Source organism: Lynx canadensis, chromosome D1, assembly GCF_007474595.2.
Source record: "Lynx canadensis isolate LIC74 chromosome D1, mLynCan4.pri.v2, whole genome shotgun sequence".
NCBI classification, from domain to species: domain Eukaryota; kingdom Metazoa; phylum Chordata; class Mammalia; order Carnivora; family Felidae; genus Lynx; species Lynx canadensis.
This window is the reverse complement of record NC_044312.2, coordinates 68,704,375-68,727,977: the sequence shown is the minus strand read 5'-3', so window position 1 is coordinate 68,727,977 and position 23,603 is coordinate 68,704,375. Positions and strand designations below refer to the sequence as shown.

The following is a 23,603-nucleotide window of genomic DNA, read 5'->3' as shown; positions in this document are numbered from 1 at the left end:
TGGGAGGGGAGCTCAGACTCTACCTTCTATGCTGCCCCCTCACTGAGAGCCCAAGGCCATGTGGCTCTTGCCCTTCCAGCCCCAGCCCTCTCCTCACTCTTTTCCAACAGTGAGTTTTCTCCATTGGTCTGGCTTCAAGTGACCTCACACACTCCCATGTCTTCACCTCCATCCACTTCCTCCTGCAATCCCAGAAGCAGATCCCAGGATGACCTCCCTCCTTGTTCCAGTGAGCCAGAGACCAGTATGCTGTGTGCTGACCAGTCAGAATGCCAGGAAGAGACCTATGTGACCAGAGGCCCATGGCAGGCCAGGCTTTTTCACCAGTATTATCCTAAGGAGTCCTCACAACAAGTCTGTGGGTGGGGTGGTCTTTTTCTTTCTTTCCTGTTTCTGCTCCGTAACAAGAGCCCTGGGGGCCAGGGGCCATTCCAGAACTCATCCATCTTAATTTTTATTTTTTTATTTTTTAGTGTTTATTTATTTTTGAGAGACAGAGAGACAAGAGTGCAAGTGGGGGAGGGGCAGAGAGAGAGAGAGAGAGAGAGAGATACAGACAGACAGAGACACAGAATCCGAAACAGGCTCCAGGCTGTGTGGTCAGCACAGAGCCCAATGTGAGGCTTGAAACCACGAACTGTGACATCATGACCTGAGCTGAATGAAGTCAGACGCTCAACCAACTGAGCCACCCAGGTGCCCCCATCTTGATCTTCTATAACGCAAGTGTAAGTCTGCCATATGTGCTTCCTATTGTGTGTGTACATGTGTGTATATACATGCATGTGCGCATGAGTGTATATATATGCAGGTGTATATATATATGTATGTGCATTGTGTATTCGTGTATGCTTATATATGCATGTGTGTATATACCCGTGTGTACATGTGCGTGTATAAGACACATGTATATATGTATATGCAGGTGTGTGTGTGTATATGTATGCATTGTGTATGCATATACATGCATGCACATATATGCCCGTGTGTATATGTTCATGTATAATACGCATGTGTGTATATCTACATGTGTACACACATACCTATTTTAAACATTTTTCAATAAGGATTTCTAGCCAGTGCTCCACATCTCTGCTTGAACCACGAAGCCTCTCTTCAAGGACCTTTCCGGAGAAGCAAAGCCTTTGAGTGGACAGAACTCTGGCCTGGGCATGAGGAGTCTGGGCCTGCCCCTCACACCAGCCTCATGAGGACACCAACAGCAGCGTGGCTCAGCTGCTGACAGTGCACCAGACCCTGTCCCAGATGCCTCCATCTGTGATCTCATTTGACCATCCTTGTTGGACAGAAGACAAGACAGACTACAGAGTAACCTCCCCAGTATCCCACAGGCAGTGACTAGGGATGCCGTGAAAGGAGCCCCACTCCATCTCACTTCAAAATCCACACTCTTAGTCACCAGTCGATAGGGGCCACATAGACAGAGCTAACATGACCAGCTTTTGCCGTAGCCACCGTATACAGGAAATGATCCAGTTCTAGAGCCTCTGAGGATCTCACAGGTGTCAACAACGGGATGTGGTTTCATCAGTTACGGTGCAACCAAATAATAAAGTATTCAGCAGTTCTTTAAAAATAGTATTCATGAAGACATTTAATCCATGGGGAAATGCTTGTGCCTTACTGCAGAGTGAGGACAGCCAGATACAGTTTCAGGTACGCTATAGGATTCCGACCCCATAAGGCAATATCTATAGAAGAAGAAAAGCTAAACATGAACATCGTTGTGTGTGTGTGGGGGGGGGTGCACGCATGGGGTGGGGGGAGACGGTCTTTCACATTACTTTTATTTTTAGCTTCATACTTTTCTGCATTTCCCAAATTTTCTACCAAGAGCATGTACCACTTGTATAAGCCCCTCCTATACACACATTCCAAGTCCAGGAGCCTCTTTCCCTGATCAGACCATTGGTCTCAGCCACAGGAGGTGGGCTTCTGGACCGTACCTTCCTTGGGCCAGCAAGTACCTGCAGGCCTCCACCACGCCAGCGGTGTACTTTTCTTCCTGAAAACAAAGGGCCATCCTGCAAGAAGCACCAGGCTAACTTGGTGAATGGGTTTACATTCCAGCCGGCAAGGGACAGGGGTGGGACAAGGCCCCAAGGCTGTATTCCCCCCCATGGCTCTGCCCTCTGGATCTCAGGTCCTTGGGTCCAGCATGGTAGGCCCCTTCCCAAGAAGCCATGCCTTTGAGCCCATCTCAGCCTGGTCTGCAGGATGCCTTGCCTGTGAACCCACAAGAAGGAAACCTGCATACCTGCTTATGGGCCAAGAGGTGACAAAATTACGTGGATCTCAACACACACACTGGGCTCATCTTACCAACAAAAACTGAACAGTCCATTCTACGTGTGCCCCAAATCATCTTGGTGACATACTGGTGCCCAGGAAAACTGTCAACTCTCAATTTTGAGTTCCAGGAGGCTGTCCTATTTCAGAACTGATAGTGGGGGTACTGAGAATAAGCAGATTCAGGGACAGAAAGGAGAACAGTGGATGAGGGGGCAGGGGGAAGAGAGGAATGGGGAGTTAGTGTTTAAGGGGTGCAGACTTTGAATTTGGCAAGATGAAAAAGTTCTGGAGGTGGATGGCACGGATGTCTGCACAACCGTGTTAATGTATTCAGTGCTACTGAGCTCTACATTTAAAAATGGTTAAAATGGTAAGTTTTATGTCACATATATTTTCCGAACAAACGTAAAAATAAAATGCACAAAACAAAACCACCATCACCACCTAACAGTAGGAGCTGTCCAAGGCCAGAGTATGGAATTTGTGACCTAATTAAACGCTGAAGTCAATTTTCTAAAATACTTTTGAATTAAAATGTAATGCGTAAAAGAAATCATTGGGCTAATGAAAGAATCTTGCTGTTTTTATTTGGCTCAGTGAAATCATTTTCACCTTCTTCTTTTTTTTTTTTTTTTTTTTTTTGGTAGGTCATCTAGACTCTCATTCTTCTTTCCAAATCTTATTGGACTCCAGAAAGCCTATGGAAGCTCAGTCCTGACAAGTTGTAATTTTATCTCTTGTTCTGCTTCCCCCAGGCAACCACCACCAATACCCCTGACCCCGTACGCTCAGCACCAGTAACATCTCCTTCAACACCCGGCTCCCTGGTCCTTGCTCCCTGAGCCCACCATGCATTGCCCAGAGAGAATGCTCCTGCATTCTGACCATCCCCAAGCAGTGAGGCCAGCAGACTGCAGTTCTGTGAAAGCAGGGAACATTCTTCCCAGCAGTGTATAGATTCCCTAAAAGCTCCCTGGTGACAGGTCCAGATCAGCTCAGATCAGGTGGACATGCCATTGGGCTCGAATGAGTGGAAATAACGGCTGTATTATGAGATGACACTCCTGTCCCTCAAAGTCAGGGCTGGGCATATTTTTCATTGGCTAACATCAACTTCAAGGACACTGGGTAAGAAGCCTTTTGAAGAATCCTGTTGTAAGACAAAAAAGCTTCCCCATTTCAAAAAACATTAGGTCCAATATATCATATAGCATCCTTGGTGTTCTTAAGCATGTGGATGTAAGCAAATCCTCGCCCTACCAACTCCTACTCTTCAAGGCCCCTTCCCTCCAGACATTTTAGCTCCCTAGCCCCAAATGGGTTGGCTCCCTCCCACTGCATCCTTACTTGCCTCAATTACAGCAAGTTCTGTGAATTTTTTACTTCCCTATGCCCAGTTCCTAGCACAAGACCCTCTGTACATAGTATGTGCTAAATGAATGAATGAATATACAATCCTTGGGACCGTAAGAACTGTTGACATTAAATGAGCATCTATGAAGTCTTGGGCAAGGTGTTAAAAGCTTCCTATGTATTAATCACTGTAACAAACCCAGGCATTGTTAGACTCTCCATTATCTCCATTTTGTAAAGAATTAGGAAAGTTAGCAAGTTGCCCGAGGTAAATGGCCACAAGTCATGAACGTGTAACATGAAGCCGCATAGTCAGAGCTCAGAGCCCATATCCTTAACCACTATACCCATACTGCTCCCACACAAAGTGAACGCAGCCAAAGGTATACAAGTGCTGCCCTGCACACCACAGCAGACAGGGTCTCTGGTCTAGGCTGGGGACTCCTTTTCTTCCATCAAACTCCAAAATGCTAAGATCTGGGTAATGAGATCTTGGTGCACTGTCAGATGAGGACAGAGGCTAATCTGCCAATAAAAACTCAGCTGGGAGGTAATTTTCAGGCTTTGGTGGGTATGGCCGAGACAGGCTAGCTGATTGCCACACGCATTGCTCCTTCCTCCTGAGCCCTTCCTTGTAGCTGTGAACCCACGCAACCAGCTCTAGGTAATCGGACTATGAGCAGAAGTGATAGATACAACTTCCGGGCATGCGCCATAAGAACCTCCCATGGTGACCGTCCACGTTCTTTTCACTTCTGCCAGAGCACAGCAGCTTTGGAAACCACAGGTGGGAGATGGCAAAGCCAGGAGAAGGAAAGAGCCAGATTCCCTGGGTGCCCTAGGAGGAAAGCCCTCTGTGACGAGGAACATTTGGCCTTCACATACATGAGAAATAAACTGCAAGTATATGAAGTCACTGAGAACTGAGGGTTTATCTGTTAGGTGGGAAACGTCCCCTTAAGTAATATAGGAGGTAAACCAGAGTGTGGTATGTACGTCAGGTTTGGCCTGTGTCAGAAAGCTTTCTCTCCCAGTAAGAATGCTGGTCACATGGGGCGCCTGGGTGGCTCGGTCAGCTAAGCATCTGACTTTGGCTCAGGTCACGATCTCATGGTTCGTGGGTCCAAGCCCCGCGTCGGGCCCTGTGCTGACAGCTCAGAGCCTGGAGCCTGCTTCAGATGCTGTGTCCCTCTCTCTGTCCGCCCCACCCCTGCTAATGCTCTGTCTCTGTCTTTCAAAACTGAATAAACATTTAAAAAAAAAAAAAAAAGAATGTTGGTCACATGACTGAGCATCTCTCTCACTACCACCATCGTTGTGGTCAACTTCCAAAACAACCAGATCCACCATTTTATATCTTACCTTCCACTAGGTCCTCAATATCCTAAAAAGGTTGCTTGACCCTCAGAATACGCCTGCCCACCTCTCTATTTAAGCACTCCCGTCCCATATATATATTCTGGGTTGAAAATCCACATCCTTTCTCTACGTGAGAATAATAGAGGAGAACAGGACAGATAAGCTAGTCATTTCCTTGGTTTCAGTGCCTGCCCCCGTGTCCCCGGCCCTGAGTCCCCAGAAGCGATGTGCTATGGTGAAAACCAAATGGACTCTAGCTCACTGAGCACTCCACCGAACAAGTCATAAACAGAGAGTCTCTGTGAAACGTAAACGAGGTGCCTCATAGTGAGCTCTCACGGATGTGCTAAGTGTCATTTCCAGCACCTGCAGGGGAACGACTCCCACCACCTCAAAGCTCAAGGCAGCCCAAGCCAAACTAAGGTAGAAATTGGTGCATTTTCACACAAATGGAAAGGGTAGCTCATTCCCGTTCATCTAACTTAGGCTGGGATGGGAGAGCTAAACGTGTATTTTCCACTGAGCTGGTTTCTAGCACGCCCTTAAGGTCACTCCCCGTGGTGAACCTTTGTATCTGGATCACATTACATCTCCTGACTTGCTGAAATTAGGTCTCAGGGACTTGGACTCCAGTAATTGGTCCGGAGGACAGAGGGGGATGCTGAGGAGGAGACGGAAGGCATAGCAAAGCGAACATGAAAAGGATTTCTCAACAATGCCTGTTCGCTCCACACACAGCTCCCCAGCCAGGAGCCTGGGACGACCACAGAGCAGTCCCCGCCCTGAGAAGCTCACAGCCCAGCAGTGTCTCACGGAGCCTGTCTTCCAAAGGCCCCAGATCTTAAAGAGTTGTGCCAAGTTAATGCATTTGTCAACGCACCCCCCCCCCCACCCAGCAAAAAATTTGTTCTTCATTGCCTGACAAAAGTTGTGGGTTTTTTTGTTCTTATGTGAATTTATCAACATGAAGTCAGTCTCAAAAATGTGCGCAAACTCCATCATAGTTAGGTCTATACTGCCTTCGCCTGAGAAAACAAAATGGCACTCTCCGTCCTTCCCACCCAGCCTGGCTTCCCCGGCCATGTCCACTCCCTCACCTCCACCTCCCCTTCCATCCACTGCAGTCTGCTTCCCACCCATGCACACAGTCCGGGCCTGGCCTCACACCCAAGGTTGCCACACCAACTCCACCATCCCATCTGGGACCCAACTTGTCCACTGCCTCTCCCATTTTCAGTCTTTGCAGGCTCCTCTCTCTCTCAATGCCCCTGAGATTTTGCTGTGTCCCAAGATTTTAATCTTCACTCTCCTCTCGCCCTCAAGGACCTTAGACACTCCTATAGTTCAACCAATATCTATGTCCTTACGACCCAACAAGCTATCCCTCCATGGGATCTCCAGGCCCGTAAGCCAACTGCCAAATACCCACTTCCTCAATGACTCCCATACAGAGACCTCACGTGTGGTCAGTTGACCTCTCCTGTCACTCCCCTGCACCCCCAACCTCAGTGAACAGCACCATCTGCATCCAGACCCCCGAGTCACACTGTCAGAGTCCCCTCCTTGCCCCAGTCCCTCACCTCCTGAGCGGCCCATCGCCCAGTCCTGCCTCAGCAGCCCCATCCACTACCACCCTCCTTCCTCTCTGCTCTCACCTGAGCCCTCAAAACCTCCTCGAGCTGTTCCTGCTTCCTGATCACCCCCCTCCAACCCATCGGCCTATTTCTCAAGCTGCCACCAAAGACACCTTTACATCAAAATGCACATTTGCTCAGGATCTGTTCCTCTTTCATCCTTCAGCAGCAGCCCCCCACCCCCCAACAATCTTCAGGGCCAAATCTGAACATCCTAGCAGAGCAAAACAGAAACCACCTTTGTGACTCACCTCTTGCCTGCCCTTGGCCGGCCCCCCAATGCTTCCCCTTCCCTGTACTCTTGGCTTACTGAGCCACCCGCAGTCCCTAGTAAGCCAGGCTCTTCCACAACTCCCTGCCTGTGCCTTAGCTTGTGCTGTGTCTCTAACATGCCAATGCGCATTCTTTTTTATCTGGTGAAAACCTGGGGGGCTCTAGAGCTGAAACACCAAAGCTAGCACAGTACCAGGGGTCCCAGTTTGGACCCTGGAGTCAGGCAGACTTATTAGAAACACGACACACCATTTACTAGCTGTGTGTGCCTGGATGAGTTACCAAACCTCTTTGAACCTCAGTTTCCCCATCCATAAAATGGGGATAATAATAGTCTTGACCCCACTGGGCTATGTGAGGATCAAACACAATGATGCCTGGCTAGGCAGCGTTCTAGGCTGCACTGTTCTCCTTTGAAGTCTTGCTCGGGCCTCCACTCACCCCCTTCCCCACACCGTACCCTGTGGAGGTTCCGATGATCATTTCACACATCCTATTGCGTGGATCCACTTACAGGTCTGCCTGCCTCATTGGACTGTGAGCTCTCGAGCCTGGGATTTGTGCCTCTAGCAATGGTAGGTGCCCAGTGACCACTGCTTGTGGGTAAAACCCAAGCAAGAGTGGCTACAAAACCCAGGCTATGTGGCGGCTCAAAGTGTGACTGCTCTATCTTACTGCCACCAGGATTACCGCAGGGGCCTCCCACCCAGTCTCTACTTCTCAGCTAGAACCGCCCCCACCCTGTTCCCAAAGCCCTCAGGGCTCCCTACACCCCTCTGTGTAAACCCCCTTGATGGGCTCACCAGGCCTCCGGTGCAGCCCCTATTTCCTTGTTAGGCTCGATTCCCAAAGGTATTAGCGCTCTGCTGTGGCTGCGTCAGACAGGTGGGCCCCTGAAGTGCTCCACATCCAGCCTCCGCCCTCCTCCTCCCAGCCCTGCTCCAATCTTACCCATCCTCTAGAGTGGGGGCATGCCCCACGATGCTAACTGAAGACTTACTGTGTCCTGTCTCCCACAGGAACTGCACAGTCCACTCAGGGGATCACATTTCAATAATAATTATGGGTAATGGCTGCCATGATAACCGAGCGGTGTGGACACACAGGATGGAGTGATGGGTGGCCTGAAGAAAAGCTCAGAGAAGTGGCACCAGAGGCATGGAAGCTTCCCGGCCCCTTACTGACCTTTCTTTCCTATGCATTCTTTTCCTCCTGGAGTCCACGCCAGAGGCCACCCAACCTGGCTCTACCATCGATTCACCAGGAAGGGTCTCAAAATACAGCTTCCTGGCCCCACTCCCAAACAGAATCTATGTAGCCTGATGGCCAAGGTGGGGGGAGGAGGGGAATGCTTTTGACTCCCCAGGGAGTTCTGTGGCCCAGCCAGGTCTGGGAATCACTACCCACATAGAGTTCTACTCGTTCCATTCACTGAGAACCTGCTTTAGCTGGGGCATCGCCAGGCGCTGTGAAGAGCAGGTGGGCAAGTTCTGCGCCCCCAGCTTCTGAGAAACTGCCATCCAGGCAGGGGTGGGGGCAGGGGGAGACAAGCAGTCATAACACAGGGATCGTACACAGGGCAGAGACCAGACTATCTGGCACTTCATTTAGCCTTGAACCCCAACACATTTTTTGTGCATTAATCTTGTCTGGGTGACTCATGTATAAACTTCTTAAGGAAAAGGCCACCGTCCTTTGTCTGGTTCCCTGCATTTCCCAGAGTACCCAGCTCAGTTCTGGGTACACAACTGGCATTCAATTGGTGTCAAAGATTCAAACAATTCGACTTTTTATATTATGCCCCTATTTGACATATTCAGCCATTAACGAGCCGTCTACTCATTTTTACCTTTGTCATTTCGGTGCCGGTGAGGTGCCCACTCCTGGTAGGTAGGCACTACACATTTGTTGAATAAATGAACCTCTAGCAGTCAACGATCTGTTTCAGGAGGGACAGAACAGCTTGTGCTATAACACCTTTAGAGTTAGCTTTTGAAAGGCTCCCAAATTTTTTTCATTTGAATTATAGACCTTGAATTTCAGAATCAATTTCCTGATATGTAATTATACTGCTTTGTTGTTAATACTGTCATGAATGTTATTAGCAATGTAAATAACACCTCCCTGGACCTTGGCAGTCGGCCAGCCTCCATGTGGCTATGCCCAGGGCAGGGGCACAGGACATGATTGCCCACTCCTCCCATTAAGCCTTCCACCCAGCTAGCAGACCAGCCGGCCACACCCCTGACCCCAGTCTCCACACAGGGGCCTGTAAACTGCATTCAGCCTTTATAAGCAGGTGTGTGCACCTGCAGGGCTGGGTAAGCCCTGCCTGAGTCAGAAAAGCCCAATGGGCTGTTCAAAGCCTACGGACATGTCAACGCACTTGAGAAGCCAGGATCTGTGATTTCAGTGTGAAATCCCCTGTGCTGTAGACAAGCCACACGACCAGACAGGGACACTCAGCAGGAGGTTCTTGGGAGGCCCCAGCACGGGACATTCCACCAAGCGGGAGTGGGCTGGGCAAGCTGGGGTGACCAGCAGAATGGACAGACTGCTTTCCTTGGGGCCAGCATTTCCAGTGGTAATGCTGTTGTCATTGTGGTTTGTTTGTTTATTTGTTCTACGCCCTAAAAACAAGACTTGGTCTTGAGTGGGGACACTTCTGGATGCGGCTTAAAGATCATCTGGCCCTCCCTCTAGGTTCAGTCTAGGGATGGAAGATCTGTGATGCCCTTTGCACCAAGGACCAAAGGGGTTTTCTCCGAAGGGCATGCTCCTTCATGGAAAGCACTCTGGCAGCCCAGTCTGAGAGCTGTTCCCTTCCTTTTCGCTTCTGCTGGAAAGCAGGAGGATTTATTTGCTGCCTACTTATTTATCCATACCTTCCCCACAGACACAGATGACCATATGCCAGGAAAATGAACACAACTGCAAAGTTCTCAGATGTGACCTCGGAGGAGTGAATGGGCCAGAGGCAGAGCAAGAAAGCTCTGAGAAAGTTTCTCTCTACTCCAGCATGACCCACCCAAGGGGGTTCTCTGTCCAAGTCAAATACACTGTTATCAGAGAGAAGTTTAGATGTCTGAGAAGAAAAGAGAGAGAGAGAGAGAGAGAGAGTTTGGTCCATTTCCTCATTTGTGCAGAGGAACTGAGGCCTCCTGGGAACTATTTTCCCAAAAGTTCTATAAAGCCAATGAAGTTTCCAGATAGTAAATACAGAAAGGTCTCTCTGATAAAACAGGGCAGAATGAGTCCCTAAAAGACACTAAACTGCTGAACTGACCTCTGAGATTTTTTTTAATGTTTATTTATTTATTTTGAGAGAGAGGGAAAGAGAGAGAGAGAGAGAGAGAGAGAGAGAGAGAGAGAGAGAGAGAGAATGCACACATGCCAGCTGGGGACGGGCAGAGAGAGAAGGAGACTGAGAATCCCAAGCAGGCTCCACACTGTCAGCACAGAGCGTGATGCAGGGTTTGAACTCCCCAACCATGAGATCATGACCTGAGCCAAAATCAAGAGTCAGATGCTTAAGTGACTGAGCCACTCAGGTGCACCTGAGATTATTGGCTTGACAGGTTATTCCACACCACTGGCACATGACCACGAGGCTGGCACAGAGAGCAATGTGGACCTGTGTGGAAGGGCACCATGGCTCTGAGGACACGGACGCCCAGCTCTCCCAGTGAACACACAAAGGCCATGGTCTGTGAGCTCAGAGATGCTGGGATTAGCGCTCCAGGACCAGAGACTACCCTGACCCCTGTCCCTCACTGCCCCACAGCCCAACAGACATCAGTGCAGGGAGAACATCACGGGTGGGACCATGCTGCTGATTTTTCTGTGGAGGTTAGGGAGACAGTGTCCTACCATCCCAACAGAAGAAAGCTGGGTTGGCTCAACAAAGATATTGGACTCCTCTCTTGGTGTCTGGGCTCATGTTCTGACAAACACATTCGCTAAAATAAGCAGCAGCTGTCTCAGAAAGGAATTTCTCTTTCTTCACACAAAAAAAACACAAAACCCAGGAGCTACAGAAGAGACCCATGCAGGCGTGAAGCCTTCGACTCCACATTGCTCTCCAGTTTTTCACATGAAGGACAAGTGAGGCTCAAAGCTCTGTTTCCAAAACGGATTTCCTGGGACAGACCTCCACAAGGATTCATCCATGAAGGGAGAGACCAGGGCTCCCGCAGGACTGACTGACTCACACTCTCTCTCTCTCTCTCTCTCTCTCTCCGTGACTCCTCCCACTCTAAAGAGCTGATATTTTTAAAGATTCTTGCTCTCTCTCATGGCAAATCATCTGCTTCCTGGATCCTTTTGCCTTGTAAATATCATCTTCAAAAACAGCGATATATTTTCATTGGTCTTTATTTTTAAGTAGCCTTCTCACCCCAGCCCCAGCTCCTGCAGAAAGATTGTGTGGCCCCGTCTGGAATGCAAAGCAGTCCCTGGAGAGACAGTCTGCGCATGAACTCACAAGGGTGTTTGTTATCAGCTTATTTGGCAAGAGGAATCTGAGACATTTTACACATGAACTGTCAGCGTGGCCGGTCCCACTCTGATGCCTTCGCCCTATCAATAAACACCTCCACTGGTGCGTGACACACAAGAGGTAAAAAATGGACACAGACAGTCTGAAAACAAGCCTCATGCACGTGTCTACAGGGAAAGGTACTTCAGGTGCCTGGAGAATTCATATCTGGAGAATCTTCGCTGGTCCCTACTGAGGTTTCTTTCAACGACTCTTACAGAGTTAGCACGTGTTTCACAAAAGCCCTTAACCTTCTGGTGCCAACCACGCCCCCTCCTCCCCCAGCTTATCTCTCAGTTAAATGTCCCACCCCTTCCACCCTCAGCGAAGAAGAAAACTCTTCCTTACTTGTGAGTCCTGCATCAAGCCCTTCCATACCACCACACCTTTTTCTTGGAAGCCTGCTTTCTTATCTACCTAGTAATCTCCTATTCATCCTTCAATTCCCAAGTCCCCCAGCTTGTGCTCAGTGCAGGTACTCTGTGTGAGGCTCTCTTCTCAGTGCTTCAAGAACACTTGATGTGTCTATGACAACAGTTAGAATGGCGACTGTAACTTCGTATGCACCTGTCCTGCTGTCAGGCCAAGGCACAAGCTCCTGGGAATAAAGGGACTAGGGCTTACTCACCCCTGCGTCCCCACAACCCAGCCCAGGACCTGGCATTCAGAAGCCACATAATAAATGTTGGTCGCCCCAATCAACGCCCAGCCCATTTAGCCCCAGCCCTCCCCTCTCGGTGCTAACAGAGAGGCCACTTGAGATGTGGAACGAGAACAGGTGGCGGGGTCAGCCTCTGAGCCCTGGCCCCTGTGAGTTCATTAGCCTGTGTCTGCCTCAGTTTCCTTCTCAGTACAACCAGTAAGTACGGCCACCTCTCAGAGGGCTGCCAAGGGGAACAGACAAGGTAACACACACAACGTTATGCCCACTCGTGTTGTGGAGCTCAGTAGGAAACGTGAAACCAAGTGGGGTCCTACTTTAAAAAAGTGAATGGTTGGGGGCGCCTGGGTGGCACAGTCAGTTAAGCGTCCGACTTCAGCCAGGTCACGATCTCGCGGTCCGTGAGTTCGAGCCCCACGTCAGGCTCTGGGCTGATGGCTCAGAGCCTGGAGCCTGTTTCCGATTCTGTGTCTCCCTCTCTCTCTGCCCCTCCCCCGTTCATGCTCTGTCTCTCTCTGTCCCAAAAATAAATAAAACGTTGAAAAAAAAAAAAAAAAGGAACCAAAAAAAAGTGAATGGCTTCCACGCCAGTTCATGGGCCATTAACACGGTGATAAGGTGGCCAGCCTGCCACCCAAAGTGGCCTCTCTCAGAGTAAGAGACAGGGCAGGCAGCACACTCAGTCCACACCCTTAGCTTCAGATTCTCAGGACGAGGCCTGCTTAGCAACAAAGGTGATTTGCGTCTGAGTGGCAAACCCACAAGAGGCCACTCCTGCCGAGACTGGCAGATTCGAGCCTTCGTTTCCGGTCTTAAATTAACCTTTCACCCCAAGAGACGCCATAAAACAGAATAATGCTGGCTCAACAGTGGTAAGTCACTAAGTATAAGCCAAACAGCCCGCACATGAGAAGGAGCCTCCACCTCCCCGCGCGGTTGCACCCAGGTTTTATTAGGCCCCCAATAAACAATGAGGTGGCAGCAGTGGGGCCCCGCTCACACCTTAGACAATCAAGCGCAGGGTCAAAGAGAGAAGTGGAAAGTGTGGTGGCTGGAACCATGTGAGGAGGCAGCAGGGCGCTGGGGGGAAAGCCACTTCATATGATGTTGTTTTTTTAAATATTTATTTATTTTGGAGAGAGAGAAACAGGGAGCAAGCAGGGGAGAGGCAGAGAGGGAGACACAGAATCCAAAACAGGCTCCAGGCTCTCAGCTGTTAGCACAGAGCCTGACGCGGGGCTCGAACCCACCAACCGTGAGATCGTGACCTGAGCCAGTCTGACGCTTAACCGACTGAGCCACCCAGGTGCCCCTCATATGATGTTTTTGATTCCCAAAGTTGGGAATCGGGAGACCTGGCCTTCATCTCCATTCTCCCACTAGCTTGCTTTCTGGGTCTTGGTAAGTTCTCTCTCTGGGCCTCAATTTCTTTACCCATACAACAGAAGAATTCGATTCCATGTTCTATAGGTTCTTCCCAGCTTTAACACACTAAGATCATAAATCTTAGAGGCAACCCCACCTTTCTCAGCCCTTCCCCTTTCTGTGCTAGTTATCCATCTGAGACATCTCTTAGCTCCCACTGAGCAGGCTTCTACCAACACTAGAACTTTACTGCTCCAGAGTGTCTGGTCAGTCCTGAGCACAGAGCCTGGCTGGCTGAGAAGAGGAGAGGCTTGAGGCCATATTCTTAAGGACTCATCTGCTCTCTCTGGTCAAACAACTCAACTCCAGGTAACTTGTGGCATTCAGAGCTTGGCTATCCCAACAACCCCTGGTCATCTGGGCTGGCTTCTTTCCACTCAAAGATTTTTCTCACTCCCTTCTAATACCACCTGCACCTCCTAGGTTCCCAACTCTCTATCAAAACATTAGACTTTCCCCAAGGTGCTTGGCAAGAGACTAGGGCAGCAATAGGCTGTTCTTATCTGTACTCTGGTATGTCCCAGGGTGGGGTAGGGGAGAGGCTATGATGGCCAGGAGAAAAGTGTCTACAGAAGCAATCTCCAGCCACATTAGGAGGAGGTGACCTGGAGAAGGTGACAGAGCTAATCACAAGGACAGAGAGAGCACTGAAAAATCACAGAATTCCAGGAAGCTCCTTAAGATGCTACCCAACCCTCGATGCCTCCCTTATCTCCTTAATAAGTCTGGGGACAGGTGAAGTTCTGAGTGGCCCAACGCCATGCAGCTAAGCTGTGGACAATCAATACTAGAACGTGGGTCTTGGCCTCAGCCCACTCTTTTTTCCACTCTACTCCGTCGACCTCAAGACCTAGTTAGGGTACTCTAATGAGGCCAGTTGGATCCCCTACAGACTCTAAGAAACATGACCCAAGTGCCACTTAGGGGAAGAGCAGGCCCAGAAGATATTTTGATAACTGTCTCCCTGACCCCCCGTGCATTCCTTCCCAGGCTGACACGGTTTAATTGTTCTTTCTCCAGCCCTTGCCACAAAATCTTGAGGAGCTTAGAGGTCAGTGAGAAGGGAGGGGTGAGCCCTCCTGTCTTACAGAAACCTGAATATCTAAGACGATCACAAGGTTCCCTCTTCCTCGGTCTAAAGGAGGTCAGTGGGGAAAAGTGGCAGATGGAATTAACCCACTGGAAACCTGGCCTGATTAGGTCAAGAACAGTCATTGTGAGCAATTAGATGGATCATCTGAATGTTTATTACAACGCTAGGATCTGCCTCTGCCAAGGACCTTTCAAAGACCCATGTTGGACAGCTCACCTCAACGTCAGGAGGAGGAAGCTCAGAGTAAAAGATTCAAGGAATTAATTATTCAGTGTGCATGACCCAGTTCCTGGAGGTGAGGCTGAGTGAGAAGAGAACTCACCAGCTCCTTATCATGGCAAGAAATGCAAATACTTCACCGGGTAGTGTTCCCTTTGCTGCCCAAGAGGATCCATTTATGGTGGAGAGTGCCTCCCGCCTGCCTCCCCAAAAGAGCCAAAGTTCATTCGTTCAACAAATAGTTACTGGGCTCCTCTGAAGTCCTATGCCCTCCAAGGATTTACATATGGCTGGAGCTTAGCAGCTTCGAAAGATCATGGAATTTGTAAACAGGAGGCCCGGGCAGTATCCCAGCTCAGACCTTAGGTGGCTATACTACCCTGGGCAGGGTAGAAATTTAAGTTAACTTTCTCATCTGCAAAATGGGAATGAATCCTCCTGCCTTATTATGAAGGTGAAATTGATCTTTTTAAAATGGAAAGTGCAAGTAAACCTGAGGTGTAAACAATAATGAGAGAAGCCGCATGCTTTTCCTGCCCTAGAGAAGCTTCTGACCTGGCCATGTTTGGAAAATAACCCGAGGTACCTCTGTGGCAAACCTCACATTTCCTGTAATTTGGGCAAAGGTTATGTTTCAATCTACCAAGCAGAGATGGAGTCTGTGGTCAGTCCCAGTCTCCGGTCGGTATGCCCCAGAAGGTGCAAGAAGGGGCAGAGTATAAACAGAGGACCCAGGACCTGCCTGGTCCTGTATCTGGCCTGGGTAAACGAAAGACCCAGGAAAGCCCTATGACTGAGAGCGGGGGAAAGGCCACCTGGAAGTGTGGTCAGTCAGAAACAAAACTTCATCTGGGCAAAACAGGAATGAGTCGGCATACACATCCCTCCCCGTATACATTTCAGACAACGATGGAACTCACTGCCCATTGCCCGACCCTTCTCTGGGGACACACTCTATATTCTGTTTCTCTAGGAAAGAGGCAGAATTCTCAGGCCACAGCAGACAGTCTTATCAGGACCTCTTTGCCAGGACACTAAGAATCAGAACTCCTGCAGTAGCTTTTCCCAGGTCCAGCCAACCCCTTCCTGGTCTGTTGTTCAGGATGTCACCTCCCATAGCTCCTCAGTGCCCCCCAGGCCAGCCTCTAAATGCCCAGACCTGGCTGCCTACTGCCCCTCCCCCACCCTGCTCCAGCCTTGGGTTGGGCAATGATGCTCTCTGATCCCCTCCTCCCCCTCCCCTCCACCAGGACCCACCCCAGTCTCACACCTCCAGGGAAGCCCCTAGAGGCAGGGCCAGTTCTATTCTTCCCTATGTTCCCTCTAACTCAGGGCATTCTAGAAGTCCTTCACCATCCTGGAACTGCAGAATGATGGTCCCAAAATGTTCTCTGGTGTCTACGTAAGGAAGGGAGGCTGAGGAGGAAAGGGGAGGAGAGGAAAGATGCCAGACTGGAAGTCCAGGGCCCACGTTCCAATTCTCCACTTGGCACCAGTTAGGTAGGTAACTTTGAGAAAGTATCTTCAGGCCAGGCTTCAGTGTCCCTATCTGGTAATGAGGTGTTTGTGCTAAATAAGCTCTTGGGTTCTCTCTAATTATAAAATTCAGTATTACAGAAACCAGACTAGCCTGGCCATAGGAGACAAGCGTCCTGGTTCTTATGTGCTGCAGCCGGGGCGGGGGCAAGTTAGCTGACTGCCCAGACCTCTGTCTCCAGGTCTATAAAATAAGTGAGGCTGATTGGACCACTCCTCCCAGGGAGTGAGGTTCCCACCAGACACTGCGGTAGAGCTTCATGAGCCACAAAGCCCTGAAGAAATCTTGGGGTTTGAATTCCTTGAGTCAACAAACAGCTGCCGACGCCCTGCCACGTGCCCAATACTGGGCCTCCAGGATGGCACTGCCTGGCTCGGACAGGAAGGTTGGAGGATGGGTCGTTGCTCTCAAGGCTCCCACAGCTAGGGAGTGAGACAAACAAGTGAGCAAACCTTAACTCGGCCGGTCATGCACCTGCAGTCTGAACAAAGCACTATGGGAGTGGAGAGGAGGAGGCGCCAACTTTGCCTGGAGAAGGGAGGGAAGCTTCTAGAAGGAATGGCATGTCCCAGATGTGGACGTCTATTCCAGGAGTTGTGGGACTGAAGCCAGGGCAAAGGAGAGAGGCAGAAAATGAGGCTGAGGTCTAACAGGAGGGGGCCTTGAAGGCCACCAGGGCAGTGATGTTCAGATTGTCTTCTGGGAGGTTCTGGCAGCGCGTAGAGACAGAGCAGGGGAACAGAGCAGAGCTGGGGAGAGCAGTGGGGGCTCCCAAGACAGTTCCTGAGGGTGACTATGCCAATCAGTCATTTTGATTCCTGCCCACACCAAGCCTCCCAGGCCCCCAAGCCTGCCTCCGTGGACTTGCCAAATCTACAGAAAGAGGTAAACAGGTCTGTTCTCCTAAGAAGGGAAGCCAAGCAGAGGAAGATGCCGCAATCACATTTTCAAATCTTGGACAAGTGGTGGAGTGCTGTGCAGTCACTCCCTGCAGGAGCTGCCCAGCCAGATTCTTGCCTTGGCACACATCTGGGCCAGCAGGAGACGGAAACACCATCAGAACTGGGACTGGAGTCGGGACATCTGAGCTGCTGCTCTAAGGGGAGAAGGGGCAGAGTGTCCCCCTGCCCAAAGACCACTGACTTAGGTCCCAGCCACATCTCAGTCTCAAGCCCCGCCTCCCTCCCTCCTCTGACAGCATGGAGGGCCCTGCAACGGTGGGGTGGTTGTCAGGCAAAGACAGGGCGGGGGGGGGGGGGGGGGTGTGGGAACGGAGGCCTTCACCAGCCAGTGCTTCTCCAAACCGGATCACAATTCACTTGGGTTTAAAGAAAGAGTGCAGGCGCCCTTACACCTTTCTGAAGCCTGACGCCAGCTCCCCAAGGTCAACCCGATGGTAGAAAAGAGACTTACTTGATCCTTAGGCATCGCAGTGACTAAAGTCATCTTGCAGGAAGAGCCACGCACAGGTTGCCATGTTCCTTTAAAAACAAGAGCCCGGCAATGAATGTCAGTTACATTATCTTACATTACAGCCTCATATCTTCTCCCTGCTAAGAGGTCCCCCAGGTTGTGTACTTTGCCCTGTAGTAACACTACCCAACTAGAGGAAATGCACAGAGGATTTCTCTCCGTGCTCCAAGTTTTGCATATGAATAAAGGAATTGCAAGGTGGTTAAACAAATTCCATTGTGTCCACTGTCTGCGCACCCTAAGGGTTTATCACATCTCTACCTGAAGACTTGCAGAGAAAGTAAGATGGTAAAGATTACTTTAGTAGAAACAGAAAGTGCCAGAATTTCTAAGCTGAAGACACACTGAAAGTAAGTCAAGCTGGTGTAAAAACTTGGTAATAAGTCACCAGCGTGAAATCTGTCACATTTCCCAAGGTGGAAAGGATCCAAAACACTACATAAACTAGGAAGTTATAAAAGTGGACCATCTGCTCATGGCTGAGTTTCCTAAACAATTATCTTGGCTTCCGATGACCACCCAAATGGTTTGGTCACATCCTACTGCTTCTGCAGAAAATACCTCTACACCTGTTTGGAAATGGAGCCCAGAGTTAGAAAACATTTCTAAGGATTTACTTTGACAACTCCAAATTCCTGAGAGGTAGCCTCAAAAGTTAAGATGAGAAGATTGAGATGTGCCAGAGGCAACACACATACTCCAGAGACAGAGGCACACTTCGCTCAACAGGGTTGTGGACCTCCTTGCCCCCATAATCACACATGTGTTCTCTCTACGCACAGTGAACTGTGTTAAGCACCTGGGACTTGAGCTCACTTTCGGGAATTCTCAGACTGTGAACCGGAAAGTAGCTACTATGTACTGAGCACTGGCCATGCATTGAACGCACGCTGTTCGACTAGACGTGATCTGTCTCCGTAGCTCCTCACAGACAGGAAGACAGGTCTGGAGAGCAGAAGGACCCTGCCACGGCTCTGTGGCACAGTTGCATTTAAGACCAGGGCAGGCTGACCCTCTGCTCGTGGTCTTTCCCACCACACCGAGGTGGGAGGGGTCCTAGGACGGCCGTGGTGAGCTCCCAGGGCAGCCACTTGGGCAGAGGCTACAACCATGCCCATCGTGATCATCGTTATCAAGCCACACCTCTCGGGCCGTCTGGAACATGGCGGCTGGCAAACAGGCCTCACCCACATTCTATCAGCCTGAGCTGTAGGCTCAGAGAGGCCGGAGGGCTCCCCTTATCTGCCACCTGCTTCTCAAGGGAAGCACACTGGACTGTCCACACAGTGGGATGCAGGCGGGCATTTCTGGACCAGTCTGTGAGGGTCAGATTCCCACACAGGCCTGGGCACATTGCGATCCAGCCAACCCGAGGACCAACTCAAACCCTCTGTCTGACCAACAGTTAAACACACTTCGAACTCCCCTTAAATCCACTAAACCAGAAGGTACTAGGGCCAAGCACCTCCCTTCCCCTCGAGGGGCCTCAGTTTCCTCATCTGTAGAATGAGAAACTAGACCTAATTGGTGATTCCTCACCAAAGACCCTTTAGCTGGCCCCCTCTACGGGCCCTGACTTTTAGAGCCACCTACAAAGCTAGTCGGTTGTTAAAAGACGAATCTAAAGGATTAATCCGCGCCCGGGCATTGTGATGGGTAGTTAGCACGTGCTATCTCAGACAATCCTCCCAGCCACCGTGTGGGGCAGGAAGTACAGTCACATCACAGAGGGCAAAACTGAGGCATGGCACAGGCAAGAGCCTTACCTGGGGACGCGATCAGCACTGGCCACAGCAGCCTGGGACTCCCAGGGGAGCTGGCCTGATGCCATGCCCATGTGCGCTCCCTGACACAAGCGTCCCTTTGTAACAGAACGAGGGAACAACGTCTCCTCTGACACCTGCCACCTCACCAGTCCCAAGCAGAGGCACGAAGTCTCCAGGCCCTTGCGGACCTGACTTGGGTGGTGCAGCAAAGATGTCCTGCCATATTTGAGTAGCCTCATGATCTCAAGGGACATGAGCGTACCTCAGGGGACCTTTCCCTCTGCTCTAGCTCCATTGCGTCAGGGTCTTCACTGAGGGACCCCAAGCACTTGGGACCACCAGGCACTCCATCAATACTTGTCGAATGAAGGAATGAAGAAATCCAGAGGTCAGAGGCATGTAAGGCTTGTCCAAGAACCCCTTGGGGTAAGTTAGTGTGAGATGCACCAAGACTGGCTGGCCCAGAACCACAAAGGTGGCCCCTCAGCGGTGTGCCAAGGTCTCCATACCCCAGCCCCACCCCCTGGACAAAGAATGAAGGCTCAGATGCCGACCCAGGTCCGCTCTCCATTACAGTCACCGGAGCAAGAGAAGCACCTGAATGCCAAGGCTGCCCAGGGAAGTGGTCCAGGAGCTCAGATCCTGGAACCAGGCAAGCCTGGGCTCCTACCCCAGCTCTGCCACTTTCAAGGAGTCTGATGGTCACGGACAAGTCACATAATTTCTGTGAGCCTCAGTTTCCTATCTAAAAATGGGACTCCTGTTGGTACCCACTCCGCAGGGTGGTTGTGAAGAGCAAGTGAGGTATTGCTGTTAACAATGCGGCCCAGGTGTGTAGTTCAAAGTGCTTGGAGGTGACGTCTATGCATTGTATCATCTGGGTTAGAGCGGATGGTTAAGAGCACATCTGGAGTCCTCTGCTCGGGTGCAATGCCAGCTCTCCCTACTAGCTCATCATGGGACCTTGGGCAGATTGCTTAACCTCTTTGTGCCTTAGCTCCCTAGCATAGAAAGCGGGATTGATTGCAACGATTAAATGAGTTTACATAGGTAAAGACCTTAGAAGAATGTCTGGCACAAAGTAAGCACTCAAGAAAAGTTAGCATTATTCTTAATTACTAATATTACAAGCATCCTTCTCCCTTTGTTCCAATACAGATTCCACCCCACCTCCCACTCCCCAGCCACAGAGATCGTCATGGGACTCAAGACAGGTTCATCAGAGAACCTTTACTCCTTGGCCACAATCTTGAGTACAAAGGGTGTGTACCTGCTCCAAGTTGGGCCAGGTTCTAATCTGAAAAACCTGGGAAAGGCCCGGTCCTCAGAATGCGTGGAAGTGTGTGCAGGGTCAGCTGGGAGCTGCCTGCAGCCATGGACTGCTGAGCAGGGATGCTGGAGGTCACCTGCTCTCTCCCTAGGGCTGGATTCTGCAGCATTTCCTTTGGGTCTTTAAATCTCCACTAGAACCTTCCAAGGTATCCCATTTTTGCTTAAGCTCATTCAAGTTGGGTTCCTGTCACTTGAAACTGAGAGTCTCAACTAACAATAGCACTCGGCAACTGGCCGCTTTATCATCGCTAAATCCCACCCAGGAAGGAAAGCCAGCTGCACACTCTCAGGGAGCCCCAGGCAGCCAAGGAAAAGCAAACATGTGCAGCAAGGTGTCTCTGCAAACTGAGGTCAAAGGAGGCCTCTGCAAGCCCCTGGACCGATGCCTTTCCTGGCAGAGGAAGATGCCAGAACCAAACATGTGAACAGCCCAGTCCTGGCATTCCTGGATGGGGACCCAGGCTCAGACGTGGGTCCTCCTCACCATGAGCATTTTCATGGGCTTCACTGTGGTTCAGGGGAAAATACAACTCCAGGCAGTTGCTTGAAACAACTCTTCGGAGGAGGAAGGAAGGGGAGTAAGAGAAGGGAAACCATACTGAGTCCTTCAACATGTGGCTCTTTCCCTGGTGCAATCGCCTTGAACTTTCAGCACAGTCCTAGGAGCTGGATGCTCATCTGACCCACTTTCCAGTTGGGGAAACGGAGACGCAGAAAGCTAGATGTTTAACTCAGCAAGGTCACAGTGTTCGTGCCCGATGCCTGGTCCGCCCGCCATGCCGCCACCTCAGCCCGCTCTGGTCCTGAGCCTGAGACCTCCCCACACAGGCCCCTCTGCTGCCTCTCACCCCTGTGTTAAGACCACCCAAGCAAGATGGTCCTGGGCCGCTGCCCCCTCATCTACCACCCACCCTCCACCCCTGCCCAGAGACAGCTTCCCAGAGAAAGGGGCTGCCATAAGGCACTGACAGGACAGGTAGCATCGTGGATATCCGGAGTGAGTCCCTGGGCACGTTTCCTTCTCTGCACATTAGTTATTTTCATCTCCAAGAGCCGCAGTGTGATGCTATGGAGACAGCATGTCTCCGGGGGTTTTAGCCAGGCCACACCTGTTAGATCCTGGGGAGAGTTCTGTGGGCTCTGGGGTTTTGTTTTTGTTTTTTTCTCATTCACCGTTCCCAAGAGATGCTGGCTTACCAGGTGCAGCTACAGGTGCAGTCCTGTGCTAAACCCTGTCCCGTTGTCTCACCGCCTTCTGGGCCATCACCAAAGACAGTCTCCCGTACCCCAGGCCTCCTAACAGCAGCCTCTCGACTCCCTCCAGGAAAGGAAGCTCTATCTCCACATGTGCTTTCAAGAGTTTTAGAGAAACAGAAAACAACAACAACAACAAAAACCAAAACCCCGGCCTGGGAGCAAAAACAAAGAACAAAAACACACTGATCGCCTCCCCGTCTCCTGCAGCCGTTAGCCGTGGGGTGAATACGCACACCAGCATGCGAGGTCCCCGGAGCCCGACACCAAAGTCGGCACAGGCAATAAAAGGAAACAACCAGCGGAGTGAGGACTATGGAGACACAAACGCCAGCTGGTACAGACGGAGACTCAGCCGGAGAAGGTAGCTTCCAACATGTCGCCCTGACTACAGTAAGGTGGAGCAGAGTGGCCTTGGCCAGGTGAGGGCAGGGCTACACCTGTGGGCGTGGGGGAGGTTGGCTAAGCCATTCCCAAGAGGCCTCTCCCACTGACCCTCACAGGCACACATTTCACAACGCCACACTCTGCCTGGAGCCCATCTGCCAGCTAATGGCCATTCTTTTTGTTTTCTAGCAGCCCCAAGTCACAGGGGATTATCCAGGCAGGTATTTCCCTTACTTCTCTTTTTCTTTTCAAAGCTTTGCAGTATAAATAGCTCTGCTATTTAAAAATAAATAAATCAGAAGGAACCGGCTGATTTTCCCTCAGGGCATGATTTGGTTTCACGCACTGGGCTAGGTGCAGGCTACACAGCTCTGCTTGGTGTTAGAGGGGCAGGCAGTACACTGGAGGGTTCTGCTGGGTCAGCTAGAAATCTGAAAGGGGCTGGAATGCTCGAGAGGGTCCCGTTTCCCCCCTCCCCCACCCCCACCCCAACCTGGTTCTCTTTAAACCAGCCAGGAAAACAACCATTCAATCAACATTTGCTGAGTGCCCTAGCAGAGGCTGTGAAGAATACCCAAAAGTGAGGGAAACGGGGCTGGACGTGGGAAGCAGAGACAGTAGAAAGAACACTGTGGCCCCCCCCATCGCCAGCCTCAGTGCCCATGTGTCCTGAGACGCCGGACGACTCATTTCATCACGGAGGCTCATTTGTCCCCCTTTCTGGGATGAGATCTACCTTTTAAAGCCAGAGTATGGATTAAACAAAACAATACATGGCAAAGACTGTTAAAGGCTGCCACGTGAGAGCCATTTACTGCGATCCAAGAGCTGCATGCTAAGTACTTTGCACGGCATAACCTTACAACTTCCCTGTGAGGTGGGGACCACATCCTCAAGCTCAGAAGAGGAAACTGAGACTCCGAAATCAGAGCACCTGCCCCAAGTCACCCAACTAGAACATACACCCAGGCCGGTCAGACTCTGAAG

At 50.6% G+C, this 23,603-nt stretch overlaps 1 protein-coding gene across 6 annotated transcripts in view; it reads right to left on the bottom strand.

Annotated features, from left to right (window-relative positions):
• Positions 1–23,603, bottom strand: part of LOC115524485 (F-actin-monooxygenase MICAL2) — a 223,772-nt gene that overhangs the window by 180,390 nt on the left and 19,779 nt on the right. For all 6 annotated transcript variants that reach the window (XM_030330799.1, XM_030330800.1, XM_030330802.1 and 3 more), the window contains exon 2: positions 17,818–17,885. The gene's annotated coding sequence lies outside the window, so the exon portion shown is untranslated. The remainder of the gene's footprint in view (positions 1–17,817; positions 17,886–23,603) is intronic.